The 14453-nt window shown below is 52.5% G+C and overlaps 1 non-coding gene across 1 annotated transcript; it reads right to left on the reverse strand.

The window, feature by feature from the left end:
- Positions 1-8367: 8367 nt before the first annotated feature.
- TRNAL-CAG lies at positions 8368-8450 on the reverse strand. The gene has a single exon. It is a non-coding gene; the product is annotated as a tRNA-Leu (tRNA).
- Between the last annotated feature and the right edge of the window lie 6003 nt (positions 8451-14453).

Here is a 14453-nt window from a genome sequence, read left to right on the forward strand (position 1 = left end):
ATCTGCTGACCGGGAGAGTGCGCACTGCTTTCCGCATGTGTCTCTTTAGTGGGGCTCCTGGAAAATGAGGCAGAGATCGGGAGCAGGAGTTTTGTAGTGCAGTTGGAAGGTGTGGGGACAGGGATGTGGCCCAGTAAGTTACCACAAGGCCTTTCATCTCTGGCCTCTAAGATTCAGATTTGACGTACAAGCTGGGGGAGCGCCCAAAAGACATTGCAGAAATTATCTTGGCTCTCCTGACTGAGGGGGCTGGCCTGACATTCCTTACTCAGGTTGACAGACTGTGGGGCTGGTTGTCACTGGGGGCAGAGGACATGCGGTGGGGGGAGAAGCCCCAGGGGAGGAGGAATGCGGTGGGCCCAGGTGTCTGGCTGTTGCACCCCCATTCAGTGTCAGCTTCCATTCCTGCATGCAGAGCCACTGCAGGCCTCTATTCAGGATAATGGTTTTCCCAGCACCCCTTTGGCTAGTGCCAGGCTGTCTGTTACCGAAGAGCAGCTTGGTGGGGGGTTGCCCTAGGGCCCAGATAAGGGACCTAGTGTGGCCCTGGAGACAGCTGAGATTTTTCCACACGTGCATCTGACCTATGTGAGCGGGTCAGGGGTTGCCTATGCACCTGTGTGCTTCTGGAAACCCAAGAAGCGGGGGCCTCATGCTCTGGGGCTGCCCCATCTGTACAAAAGACAAGGGCAACTATGGGGCCCATTTAGCCCTAAGAAAAGCAGTTTCTGCCTTTGGCTGGGGAGGTGTGAAGGGGAGAGCTGGAAGCCTGTGAGAGTAGGTCTCTTGCCCTAAGAAGAGAGCAGCTGCAGGCGAGCTAGTGCTGTTGCTGTGGTGAAGGCAGCTCTCTGCTGGTCTTGAGATGTCTAAGGCAGCCTTGTGGCACCAGATTCCCCTCTTAAGACAGGAAATGAGGCCTCCTGGCTTCTCACCACTAGGAATGAGCGCCTCTTGTGGAGGGGCTGGGGCTGGAGCTGGCTAACCTGTGCCCCTCTGGGGACAGCCCTGTCCTTCTAAGCGGCCTGGAAGGGAGCAATTCAGGCAGCAGCAAGCCAGACCCTGAGTTCAGGGAGTTTCTTTTTACCTGTGTTGCTTTTTAAATGGGCAGAAAGTGGCACAGGACTAATTTGGGCTGGTGCTGGAGTAGATCCCCTTGCATGGCATTTGTGCTGCTGAGCTGAGGAGTGGATAGATCCTTGCCAAGCTCTTCACTGTGTGTAGTCACTGGGGAGGCACGGAAGAGAACGTGCCATTGTCTGGGATACAAGAGGGACTTCATGCAGTTGAGGTGATAGGAAGGACGTACTGGCCCACCCCTGTCTGCTTTCCCTCCTCTGCTTCCTTTTCCTCCTCCCCCTCTGACACCAAGCTACCGTTAGACTGCCAGCTTCCCAGCCTGCCTGCCCTCGCCAGACCCAGAAGAATTGTTAGTAATTTGAAAAAGTCTGGTTCAGTGTGAACAAAATGGTTGGGTTTTTTTGAGTATTTGTAAAGGGCTAGAGTCACAAAATGGCCAGCAGAGGAGGCACTGCTGTCGCTGCCACCCTTAAACATGTCAGCCCAGCAGGGATTTGGGAGACCAAGATCTGAATCCTCGCTCTGGGCCAGAGCTCTGAGCACAGGTCTCCTTCCTTGCCAGTGCCTGCCCTAACCCCAGGCTATTGGCGTGAGGTGCTCTCAGTCTCTCCTGCAGAAGCTGTTCCACTTTGTGTAGGTGATTAACTATTCTTTGGAGTAGAGGGCTGGGGTCTAGAACTTCAGTCTCCCAAGTGAGTGCTCCAGCCATTGGACTGTAGAGTCATTCTCACATTTGTATGCTGCTCTAATGACTATTCAGCATTTTACCCAAAGTGGAACAGCTTCAAAGGAGAGAGTGGGAGAGCTCCACCTACAAATAGCCTCGGTCCAGAACACGGAGTTGAACCTGGGTCTCCCACGTTACAGGGGAGCATGTTAGCCTCTGGGCTAGAGATTATATGGTGTGGGTAAGGGTACCAGTTCCACCATCCCCTTCTATGGTGTGAATGGCACCTAAATTCCCTGGTGAATCAGGCCAACAAAAAATTTACAGGCTAAAACTATCTGGCAAATTCATGTCAAATCTGTGAGCATAAGAGGGTTAAAAAAATAACTAGATAAGTTCATGGAGGAGGATTGGTCCATCGATGACTATTAGCCAGGCTGGGCAGGGATGGTGTCCCTAGCCTCTGTTAGTCAGAAGCTGGGAGTAGGCGACAAGGGATGGGTCACTTGATACCTGTTCTGTTCATTCCCTCTGGGGCACCTGGCATTGTCCACTGCCTGAAACCAGGATATTGGGCTAGATGGACCTTTGGTCTGACCCAGTATGGCCATTCTTATGTTCTTAATAGTTTTGGGTTGATCAGAAACTGCATTTTTTTTGGCTAATAAACTATTTGTCCAAAAAAAAATTGCCCACCTCTAATCTAACACAGCTTGACTAACACGGTTCTCAGAAAACAATCCATTCCAACAATGGGGAGGGAGATGAGCCTGGAGCCCTGCTAACTGGACTCAGAACGTGAGCAGGTTCTGGCTGTGCCTGGGCAGCAGAGAGAACCACATTCTGCGTCACCAGGCTCTGATTCACTTGGTCTGGTTACAGCTCACCCTGTTGGGGGACACACACACAGCGGTATGTTTCCCGGCAGGAATGGCAGCTGTGCTGCCTTGTCCATGCTGCATGGCAGTGTTTGTATCAGTGCATGCTGGGGAAAAGTGGCTGTAACTCCACAGAGCAGCTGGTTCCAGAGCAGCCATTTCTCAGGGCGCAGTGCACAACCTGGGAGAAAGGACTGGCTAACCTGTTTACATGGACACACAGGCAGATGCCACAGGCCTTCTTGTGCACAGGGTATAAACACAATAACACCCATGCAATTAGGAGCTGTGAGTTAGCCATGTTGATGGGGACATGAGCCATATATGAACTCAACCATGTGCCAACCTGTTAAAACTCAGTAAGTCCTCGTGCGTTCAGTTATGACGGAGCTGGGAACCTAGTTCTAACATGGCTCCGGTATGTAGGACCTCAGCTTTGTTTCCCTACATGAGCGAATGCCTTGGACGTACTCATTGATTCACAGTTTAAGGCCAGAAGGAACAATTAGCTCAGCTAGTCTGATCAGTATATCGCAAGCCATGACATTTCACCCAAATGTCCCTGTTGCTTCAGTTAAACTAAAGTAATTTAGCCCTCAAGAGACTCAACTGTTGTGTGCCACAGGCAGAGAACAGGACAGACCGAGATGTCACCTGTGCCTGAGGCCTCCTGTAACGGCAGGGAATGGATCAGGTGAAAGTATGGCCAAATGATCTGGGGATCCATGCTGCAGAGGAAGATAAACCCCCCCAAGGCACCAGACACTCTGACATGGGGAATTCCTTTCTGACTCCAGACCTAGCAGTCAGTTAGACCTGAGCATATGAGCAAGTCTCGCTAGCCAGGCAACTAAGACTGATTCTCTGTACTATCTCAGAGCACTAGCCCACCCCAGCTCATAGCCCACCTCTAGCTGTGGCCCATCTCTGATGCTTCACCCCCACCCTTAGATTGTACTGGAGAGTGTTGTAACCAGGCACTCTGATTCAGCTGTAATCTGGATCTCCCTGGCTAAAGAAATAGGTTCAAACCATGTTAGAACATAATCTGTTTTTTTCCTTCTTGTTTGTGATGATCTATTTCAACCCCGGTAGATTCCTAGGCTAAAGCTGGTTCCAGATGTGGTTATAACACATGGCCTCCTAACCTCACACACCAGGAAACCTGTTGGAATCTGCTTTGGCCCCAGCCTCCCCCTTCTCCCAGTTCTCTGGTCAGTTTCCACCAAGGCTGGTTTCTAGCTGGCAGGGTGGGGAAGGGAGGATGGACTGGCTGGCAGGGAGCTGGTGGATGCAGATGAGGTCTCTCTTGTAGGTGAAGCTGTGTATTCTGTGTGAGGCTCCCTGCAGTCTGGACTGTCCCTGGGTGCGTTGGCCCTGCTGTGATGATGGTGCAGCTGTAGCAGATTTGCTGCACTGATGTGGGCTATGTCCTGGGCCCTGTGTGCAGTGTCATTGCTCAGGTGTGCCCAGAAATAACCGTCACAGTGGTGGATGTGAACGAGGAGAGGATCCGCACCTGGAACTCGGCTCAGCTGCCTGTCTTCAAAGTACTGCTCAGCAAGGGGGCTGCGTTCCAGTGACTGGAGCAGGGTGTGGGGAAGGGCAGCCTTCTTGCTTTGATTGCTGTCAATCACCTGGTGGGGAGGAGGGGCTCCCTGCCCCACCCTGGGCTGAGCTCACTCCCCACCACGAGTGTGACTCCAGTCACAGCAGAGGCTGCGGCACAGGGACCTCAGTGCCTTTTCAAAAGTTTTGTTTTATTAGCTCAGCACAAAAGGTGAATGAGAGTTTTTGTCCCGCTGCAGTAACAATGCCCCAGTAAACTGTGATTGCCCAACGGGATTGGATTGGACTGGCCAGAGATGTGGCTGAGCCCAGCATCCCCTCTCCAGCAGCACGTAGCGCCTGATGGCTCAAAGGAAACTGTTACCCCACAGTTATACCTGTAAATGTGTGTCTTGTCCATGATACGCACCTCCCAGTTGGTGCCCTGCAGCACAAGGCCTGCAGTTGATCCTGGCCAGCGTCACTCTGCTGCTGGCCTCTCTAATCGGTGGGAGTGTGTCCGGTCTTCTTACCACTAAGAGTTTTGCCTGGGTGCTGATTGGTGCTTAGCTGGAGATGGCCCAGGATGCTGATGGGCTTCCATGTCCTGTTCCTCGAGGCCCCATGCAGGTGACGTGAAGGGCACTCTCCTCTTGCAGTCCCAGCCAGGCAGGGCCTTGCATGGCTCAGTCTGAGAATCCCAGCCCCGGATGAGGTGGCTGCGGCTGAGGGCGTTGTTGCTAAGCCCTTTCCCCCTCTGTGTTGCACCAGGAGCTGGAGTATGAGAGAATCCACAAGGCGATGCTCAAACCAGCCTCTATCTTTGATGGCAGGAGAATCCGGACAGTTTGCATTATTGGCTGCAGCACTTAGGCTTTCAGGTACTTCCTCTGCACCTCGCACCCCTGTGTGTGTACGTATGAGGATTCGGGCCACTTGGGGACATAGCAGGAGAAGGCAAAGGGCAGATGTCGAAGGTGCAGTGAGTTGTCTGGTGATGTGCACACTGCCCTCTGCTGGGTGCAATTTGTACTGGTCCCTATGGGTCCATTGGCTCCCTCTAGCTGAGTCCTGGGTTTTGAGTGCTGGAGTTGGTAGGTTTTGGTTCTCTGCTGCTGCAGTTGACTGATGACTAATGTGGGGATGAGCCTACGGGGCAGGATGGCTGGGCTGAGGTCTTCTGTGTGGCTTCCTCTTTCCAGGTGGAGACAATCAGGAAGATCAGCCAGAGAATCCTGTTCACGGCAAATGCCATCTCTGAGCTGGACCTGCTAGTTCCCCCCCAAAGAAAACGAAGGTTTAACCATGTTTCACCTGCCTCCCTGCCTGGGATCACCTGGTGTGACACAGACCAATCCTGGGGCTCAGATTGTAGCTGCATCCAGGGACCCACCTGACCGCTGTACCATCCTGTAGCTCCAGGGCTGACCCTGCGGGTAGGCCCTCCCACTGCAATTGGCTTAGCCCAGCCAAAGTCCTGGGGGATCTGTCCTGCCTAACATCCAAGCCTTGGTGGATGGCAAAGCTGGTTCTAGGGCAGCTTTTTAACTGCAGCATTCACATACTGTGTGAACCTCAGTCCTTCACTTGACTTTTAAACTCCTGCCTTCCATGTGCTTGTCTTTCTGCAGTGAGTACATGACAGCGTCCCCCACCCTCTCTGCTGGGAGGGGGTGGGGATGGAGCCCAGACTGGCCCCCCATATTTGTTCCTGCTCAGGATGTTCAGTGTTTCATTCCAGACTTTCATAATAAAATGCATTTGGCTGCCTTTGGGGCACTGCTGGGGCTCTGTGCTGTGAACTCCTGCCTCTGCTCTGTTCTAGGGGAAGGGACAGTGGAGTGGGCTCTAGGGCCTCTGTGGTTTCATCTCTCATGCTGTAGTTTTCAAACTGCTCTTCAAAGGGCTGGTCCCTTAGCCTGGGGTAGGTGCTGTTTGGGAACTCCTGCTTCAGCGGGGTTAGTGCTGGTGCAGCGTGCTGGCTTGGCAGCTGTGCAAGGTGAAGGCCAGTGGTTCTCCCGTGGACAGCACCAGGCAGGGAAGCGGCATGGACCGCAATGTCCTATGGCCTCCCATGGTTGGAAAACACTCACAGGAACAAGGGGCAGGGCCATCTCTGGTTGGTAACACCTTGTAAAAAATGGTGCATTGTGGGAGATAAACCTAGGCTTTCTATGGGGCAACCTCAATAACTAGCCTGACCCAGAGCAGCTAACAGCCAAGGCACACTCTTCCATTGCCTTCCACACGAACTGCTGGAGAACTGGCCAGTTGCCTGTTGGTCCCTATAATTGTCTTTGATTTCTCCTCTCATAAATTAGGGTGTGACAGCAGCACCTCCACAGCATCTCTCAGAGCACTGCTGGAAGGCAAAGTGAGAGCCTCAGGCTGTAGTGAGGGAAACTGAGGCAGAGCTTAAGGCCAATGCTTTCAGATGGCAATGTCCAAATCATGTTCCTCCAGCCATAAAGTTTTACAAGGTCTGCCAACAACAGTTTGCTAGGGAATGAGGGGTGGGTTCCCAGCCGTGGCCAGGAACTGAAGGAGCACAAAGGGCAGCAAGCAGAAGCCATTGCACCTGAGCTGAAGCTCCCATCTTTGAGCACTAGGCCCATGCCCACCCTGTGGCTATGGTGCCTGATATTAAAAAAAACACCACCACTCCCGCAATTCCTTTGGCTTACACCCACCCTGCTCGCCTTATGATCATCAGCTCCCCTGTTCCAGTCATCTGCACTGCATGAGAGAGGAGGCCTGCTGGGGCAAAGACTCAGAGAGGAGCCTGAATGAAGAAGCCCGCCCCCCATTCCCCCCAGTGCCCCAGAATGGTGTCAGCTCCAGCTTCCTGCTGCCTGGAGCTTCTGATGACACTAATCGGGGAGTGGGTATGGGGAATTGTTGCTCCTCCTTTCCTGCCTGACCCTCCCTGCCACCATCTTTGAGGGAGGCCAGGGCTGTGGAACACTCTGCTCCCCTCCCCTCCTCTCTGACCCATGGATGGAGGGGTGTCCCCAGCCCACTGGGTGTCTCAACACGTGCTTTGGGTTTAAGCTGCTGTCAAGCAGGGGACCGGCAGTCACATCTCTCTCTCTCTACCTGGCACCATTAGGGACGTTTGCCCCTAGGGTTCTAAGGAATAGAAAAAAACATAAATCCCTTTTTGCTTCTTCTCCCTGCCTCCCCTCATGCCCATTGAATGAGACACTCTCCCCCCCAGCCTATGCCTCATAGGGTCCCCAGCTCTCCACCTGCATTAGCTTCCTATAGCCATCCTCATTAGCGTAGGATTTCTTCTTGGTTCTGTGCATGGAAGTGTTTTGCCTGGTGCCAATTTTCTGCTGCTACGGGGGGGGGGGGGGGGGCAGAGGCAGCAGAGCAAGGTGGGGCAGAGCAAGGCTCAGAGTTGGGGGCAGGATCCTGGTAGACGGAGGCACAGCTCGCTGGTTAGAATGGCCTTCACATAGGAGATTAGCATCGGACTCAGCCTCTCCAGTGCCTCCTAGTGGCCACAAAGAGCAGAACAGCTCAGCTGACTGAGCCAGCACTCCCAAGAAAGAAAAGGAGTACTTGTGGCACCTTAGAGACTAACAAATTTGAGCATAAGCTTTCGTGAGCTACAGCTCACTTCATCGGATGCATGGCACTGTAGCTCACGAAAGCTTATGCTCAATAAATTTGTTAGTCTCTAAGGTGCCACAAGTCCTCCTTTTCTTTTTGCGAATACAGACTAACACGGCTGCTACTCTGAAGCACTCCCAAGGTTTCCTTGGATTTGTTCCGGGTACCCTGGCAGCATTGTGCTGGCCACAGCGGCAGAACCTGGCTCTGCTTCCTGGCTTCAAGCCTGGTGAGGGTCGCACAGCTTCCAGTCTCAGCATTTGCCTTTCCGGAGGCGGTCTGGGGGGAGCGAATTGCTGTTTAACATGGCAGACTGATGTAGGCAGTGTGAGCACGGGCTGTGCTGGAGAGGGGGGGTTGGAGGCTGGCTCGTCCTCACTCTCCTCTGAGCAGTCGAGCTTTCCTAGCCTGCCATTAGGCGAGGGTCGCTGCCCATCTCCGGAATACGTGGCTGTGGGATACAGAAAAAGGCTGCACCCTATATAATATCACAGGCACAGCAGCTTATGCCAGACATTTACCACTTTCTAGTGCTAAGCACTCCCTGCTTTCATGAGTGGATTTAATAAAAACAGCATTTGTCAGAAGTGGGATTCGAACCCACGCCTCCAGGGGAGACTGCGACCTGAACGCAGCGCCTTAGACCGCTCGGCCATCCTGACAGCTGTGGAAAAAAAACTCTTCCCGAGGGGAACTGTGCTTACTTGCCAGGCCTACTCCTAGGCATTTGCTGGGCTTTGCTTTTCCCTAGAGGCACTCCCTGCTATTTCCTCCCCTTCCTCCTGCCGCATGCAGTGAGTCCATGGCTTGTTTCAATGTTTTGTGGTAAGAGGCCACCCTGTGGCTATTTTAAGCCATAGCAGTTAAACTGACTGCCACCTCCCCCCAGCTTACAGTGTCCTTGCAGCCCTGAGACTCCAGGCGAAGCTGTAGCAGTTTGTTTAACCCAGGGGTCTTAAGTTCAGGCAGGGGGTCGGGGTGCAACAGGGGGCAGAAGGGATGTGGGGTGCAGCAGGGGGCTCAGGGCCGGGGTGTGGACTGCAGCAGGGGGCTCAAGGCAGGGGTGCAGCAAGGGGCTTAGAACAGGGGGTTGGGGTGCAGGAGAGGTGTGGGGTGCAGCAGGGGGCTCAGGGCGGGGGGTCGGCTATAGGAGGGGTTCGTGGGGGGTCCAGCCCAGCACTCCCTGCCTGCCTGCCCTGTCCACGCACTGCTCTGGAAAGTGGCCGAGACTTAGAGGCAGGGGGGGCACAAGGGTCTGTGTGTTGCCCGGGCCGCTCCTCCAGGTACCTCCCCCGAAGCTCCCATTGGCCGCTGTTCCCCCCTGCCCTGCCCCCAGTGTGCGCTGGGCCAGAGCTGCTCTAGGTAAATGCGGAGGGGAGGGGGCGCCAGGAGTACTGCAGAGCTGGCGGGCCGCAGAAAATAACCCCTGGGGCCTGCGAATTTGAGACCCTGGTTTAATTACAGTGAAAATAACCCCTGCAGCCCTCACTTGTAGCACAAAAGACAACCAGGTCTTATCCCAACACCCTGCAGGAGACAGGCACGCTGCCATTTGGGATGAGCTCCATGGCCAGCTAATTTGCCCAAGAGTTTGAAAGCATGAGAGAGGATTTTGGGTCAGGCTGTCAGGTATTTAGGCACTACAGCAGCATAGGCACTTTTGAAAAATCCCATTAGGCACCTAAATACCTTTAAAGATCCAGCTTTCAGCACCTCACCACTTCAGACTCAACCAGAGGGGCCTTGCTTCACTGACTGATCTTCTGTTAGCCTGCCCTTTAGCACCCATTGCACCAAGACCTTGCTGATTACCTGTTCTGTTCATTCCCTCTGGGGCACCTGACACCGGCGGCCGACAGGATACAAGGCTAGATGGACCTCTAGTCTGACCCAATAGGGCCATTCTTATGCTCTTATGACCTGGGCTGTATGAGAGTTTGTTCATTCACCATTTCTTTTTATTGCACCCTCTGGGGCCTGTGAACTTTTCAAAACAAGCCGTACATTTTAGCCATTGTGCAGCACCTGGGATTGCTCTGCACTCCAGAAACCACTCACAGCTAAATTCTAAGCCCTTCTGCTACACCTCACTTGGGGTCCTGTGTGTGGAAACAGCAGCACATGGAGCTAGGGCTTTTAACATTTTAGCAGTGACCAGTTAAAATGTTCGCAAAAAGAAAAGGAGTGCTTGTGGCACCTTAGAGACTAACAAATTTATTAGAGCATAAGCTTTCGTGAGCTATCTGTAGCTCACGAAAGCTTATGCTCTAAGGTGCCACAAGCACTCCTTTTCTTTTTGCGAATACAGACTAACACGGCTGCTACTCTGAAACCAGTTAAAATGTTGTGAGCATGGGAGGCTCCTGCCTCTTTATGTAAAGGAAGCTCTAAGAGCAGAGGTTCTCAAACTGGGGTCAGCTCCGTAGGGCTCAGAGCCCAAAGCCTGGCCCTGTGTGGGGATAATAGCCCCAAGGCCCTGTTAAATTAACCCATTTTTAATTTATAAGGGGGGGTGTCACTGAGAGGCTTGCTGTGTGAAAGGGGTTACCAATACAAAGTTTGAGAACCACTGTCTTAAGAGTAACAGAGGAGAAGGAACAGTCAGTAGCGATAGGCCATTTATGGGGGAAAAAGGTCTTTGCTTTTTATAAATTAGCAACAAAGGTGCTAAGGGCTTATGTAGAGACTAGAGACTGCTGAAGCTGAGAGCTACTGCTACATGCTATTACACCTGGTTGAGAGGGGACGTGCTTGTAGCAAGACTTAAAACTGGGTCATGTTTTTATTACAGTAAAAGTCAGAGGCCCATGTCACAAATCCACAGAGGCTGTGTTCTTCAAGAGAGCCCCTTCAGTACAACAGCCCCCTCTGGGTCACACTCTCACTAGGAGAGGCCTCTTGGCTTCTGTGTCCTAGGACCAAACTCAGAGCTTTCAGCTCCTCCTTCATGCTGTGAGCTCCCTGCGGTGAGTCTCCCTGGACTGGACACCTGAGAGAGACTGGCACACCCAAAGGCAGCAATACATCCCCTACCCAACATTAGAGTGACTCAGCCAGCAGGAGGGTTTATTAGATGTCTGGAACACAGCATGAAATGCCCTTAGTTACCCTAGAGAACAGAAAGTTACAGAATAGGTCATGTGGGTCAGGGCTGAACCCTCTGACCTCTTCTTTAGTCCCCATCAGGAAGCTTCTCTTCTGCCTCCAGCAGCCCACACTTAAACCCCACCTGGCTCTCCTCAGTCCTTTGTTCTCCAGCTGGTCACAGACACTGGCTTCCTGTAGACAGTGGGCCATCCCTAGCCCTTTGATGCTAGGTGTCAAGTGTATGACCAACTGAAGTGGCTATTGTGTGCTAGGTCACTCCCTGTGCATGGGGCCCCAGGCAGCTCGGCATTGATCATGGTTGTATCTCTGGGGCTATGAACACATTACAGTTTACATGGGTATAAGCTATGTCACTGAGGGGTATGACTAAGCAGCCCCTAGAGGGACATTAGTTACACTGACCTAAGTATCAGTGTGCACACTGCTACGTCAGCGGGAGAACTTCTCCTGCTGACATAACCATCCCTGTTCCTGGGGGCTGGAGTAATTAAGTTGATGGGAGAGCTCTCTCCTGGCAGCATAGCATCTCTGCACTAGCAGCACTGCATAGGTGCAGCTGCACCATTGTAAGCTCTGTAGTGTAGCCATAGCCTGACTCTCTCCAAAGAGAACCACCTTCCTCCTGCCCCCACAACTAGTTAAATATGCACCACACAGGGAAATTGAGGCATACACCATAGTCATACAAAATATTAAAAATTCCCACTTCATCCCAGGTCCAAGGAAGAATGGTGCTATACCCAACATATACAAAAAGGGCAGTTCCTCTGCCCAAGTGACAGTCTAACTGGACAAAGGGTGGGAGGAGAAACAGATTAAGTAATGCACTCACATAGCAAGTCAGTGTCTGAAGGACTTGAACCCCACTCCCATGCCCCAGGATCTACATCACACTGCCTTCTGGTAGCACCTATTTAAACTAAACAGGCATCCCTTGACCTTCATTAAATCAACATACCTGGCCCTTTGCATAAGGGATTAAAAAAGCCCAACCTTCCACTATATAGCCAACTGCTCCTGCATTGGCTGTAGCTTTTCTGATACTAGAGAGCGAGGTGGGGGAAGCTTAGGCTTTGTACATAATTGAAAAACCACCAATGTCTCTTCTGCTGCAGCTCACCTTTAACACACCAGGCCTTGCACACAGTCCACAGATGCTCTGGCCTGGCCACAGCCCTTTCTCTCCTCTCCTGCCCTAGGCATAGGATGGGTTTCTACTCCCTCCTTTCTAGAAACCAGTGACAGACAGGTGGGCAGCAGTACAAGGGCTCAGCATGGTTACCCATAATCAGCCTGTCCAAAGTCAGGCCCCATTAAAAAAAAGGTGTCAAGTTAGGCCTGGAATTCCAGGAGTGACCAGTGATTTTGGGTGCCAACACCTTGAATTTTAACTACATGGTGGGGTGGAAAACAGAGCCAGAGCAGGTTCATTCAAGCCTGTGGCTCCCATCATCATCTCAAGCCCTAACAGCATCTAGACACAGAGACATACTGAGGAGTTGCTCTGACAGAACTGGTCTGAGGCACCGCAGAGTTACCTGCAACAGTTCATGCAGAGGACAGTGTGACCACTCTGACAGGCTGGGACAGAGACAAGGCAACACCACCCATGCAGGAGCGAGTCACACAAAAGGCAGCACAGTCCCTTAACTGCAAGAGCCATTTGCATGGAGAGTTTACAAGCCATTCCAGAAAGCACTCAGCTAGGAAGAATTGGGGAAGGTCACCCTCAGGGGAACGTACTAAGGAGCTGGGGCAGAGATGAGGGAAGGGAGTCCAGAGTGGAGAGTACTGTGCTTTGGCTCTCCTACACCAAGCCCTCCAACAGGGCTTTCCATACAGACAGCACATTCAGCAGTATGGAGTAGCCAGACTGTGTCCCAGATGGGCAGTTTGATCACAAAAGGACGCCAATGGTACATCTCCTGCCTGCCTGCCCACCCACCCTACCACTAGGAGAGGGGGAACCATCTAGTCTCATAACAGCAGAAGAGCTTGACGGGGGGGGGGGGGGAGATGGAGAGAAATGTAACAGAGGGCAAGTGCCAGCAGATCCTTGGGAAACCTTATGAATTAAGGGAGTTTCTTTACTATGGGGCTAGGGTGTACTCTCTAGGGGGACATGTGATGTGAGGCTAGCGGATTCAAGGACTAGAATGAACAAGGTGGCAGATGAGAATGAATAGGTTGGAACCATAAGTGGGTTTCCTGGGAAATACTTTAGGAAGGGTTAATGCAAATTCCCTTAACTCCACTTACACAAAACCAAGCCTGCCTGACATAGGCCCTGAGGAGAGGCTGCTGCTTATCTGTACCAGAGGCTGGAGATCAAGGGCCTGAGCTGCATCAATAAAAAGGCCAGTCAGCCCAGTCTGGGCTCTAGTTCTGAATCAGACAGCTATGAACTTTTAAACAGGGGGCAAAGGGGTAGTTATAGATGCTGAATTTGTAACAGCTAGCAGGGGCCTAGGATGGAGTGGGCATGAGCTCCAGGAAGCACTGTTCCTTGCATGGAGGTTTTTTTAGAGCTTTCAAAAAGTTCACGTTAAGAATAAATGTACTTGCTTAAAAATTGGGTGCAACTGCAGACAGTTACTCTGGGCATAAGCAGTGGAGAGGAAGCAAAGCACAGACAGTGGCCAGTTTATGCAGTCTGGCTTGCTAGGAATATCACCGTATAGGCAGGGAACTGCAGCACAGAAAACCACCTCTCAGGAGAGAGAATGAACTAGTCTCTGCCACTATCATGAGGTGACAGCATGAAGCCAGAGAATTTAAGAAGGAGCCCACAGTGGAGCACAGGAGAGAGACAGGTGCAGCTGCACTGAACTGAGATCTCCAAAGGAAAGGGCAGTTGGTTTCCCAAGAGGACATGAGCAACCACCATGAGGCAGGTGCTTCTCTCCTAGCTGAGCCTTTGCAGTCATCCCCAAAACCCTCTTCAAAAACCCACAAGCTCCAGCTCAGGAGCAGAGCCTCTGTCACCCCTTCCCAAGTTCTTTAAGGCCAGGGCAGCTCACCAGCAGACAGACCCTGGAGATGCTCAGTACCAGGAGTAAGGCTGAGCACCTGCCACTGCTCCCTGAAGCATTTAACCTTCCACTTTACCTTCAGCAGCAGCTGGCCTTCTTGAACAGAGCTGCCCCCTGCCAGCAACTCTCCCTACAACTCAGCAACTCCTCCCTAACCCTGTCAATCCCAGGCATTAGCTAATGGAGAGATGAGGTTGAGATTTTCAAGGCCCAAACGCCATGTGAGTGGACAGGCAGTCCTGGAAACAAAGCAGTGAGGAGAGCAGAGCTCATGCTGCTGGGGGCAGGGACTGGTAGGCTGGAGGATACTCTAGAACAGCACCTCACTGGCCTGGCTTTGGGAAAGGAAGAGTGTAGCTGGCACAAGGGCAGCAGCATCTGGCCACTGCTGACAAGGAAGCCCACCAACCCTTCTGCTCCAGCAGGATGGTGACTCAGCATTGCAACGGGGAGAAGAATCCCTCCCCCTGAGCCCAAGCCAACACTGGTGACAGAGGCAGGATCCATTCCACATACAGGGGGCCC

This window comes from Dermochelys coriacea, chromosome 8, assembly GCF_009764565.3.
Source record: "Dermochelys coriacea isolate rDerCor1 chromosome 8, rDerCor1.pri.v4, whole genome shotgun sequence".
Taxonomy (NCBI): Eukaryota; Metazoa; Chordata; order Testudines; family Dermochelyidae; genus Dermochelys; species Dermochelys coriacea.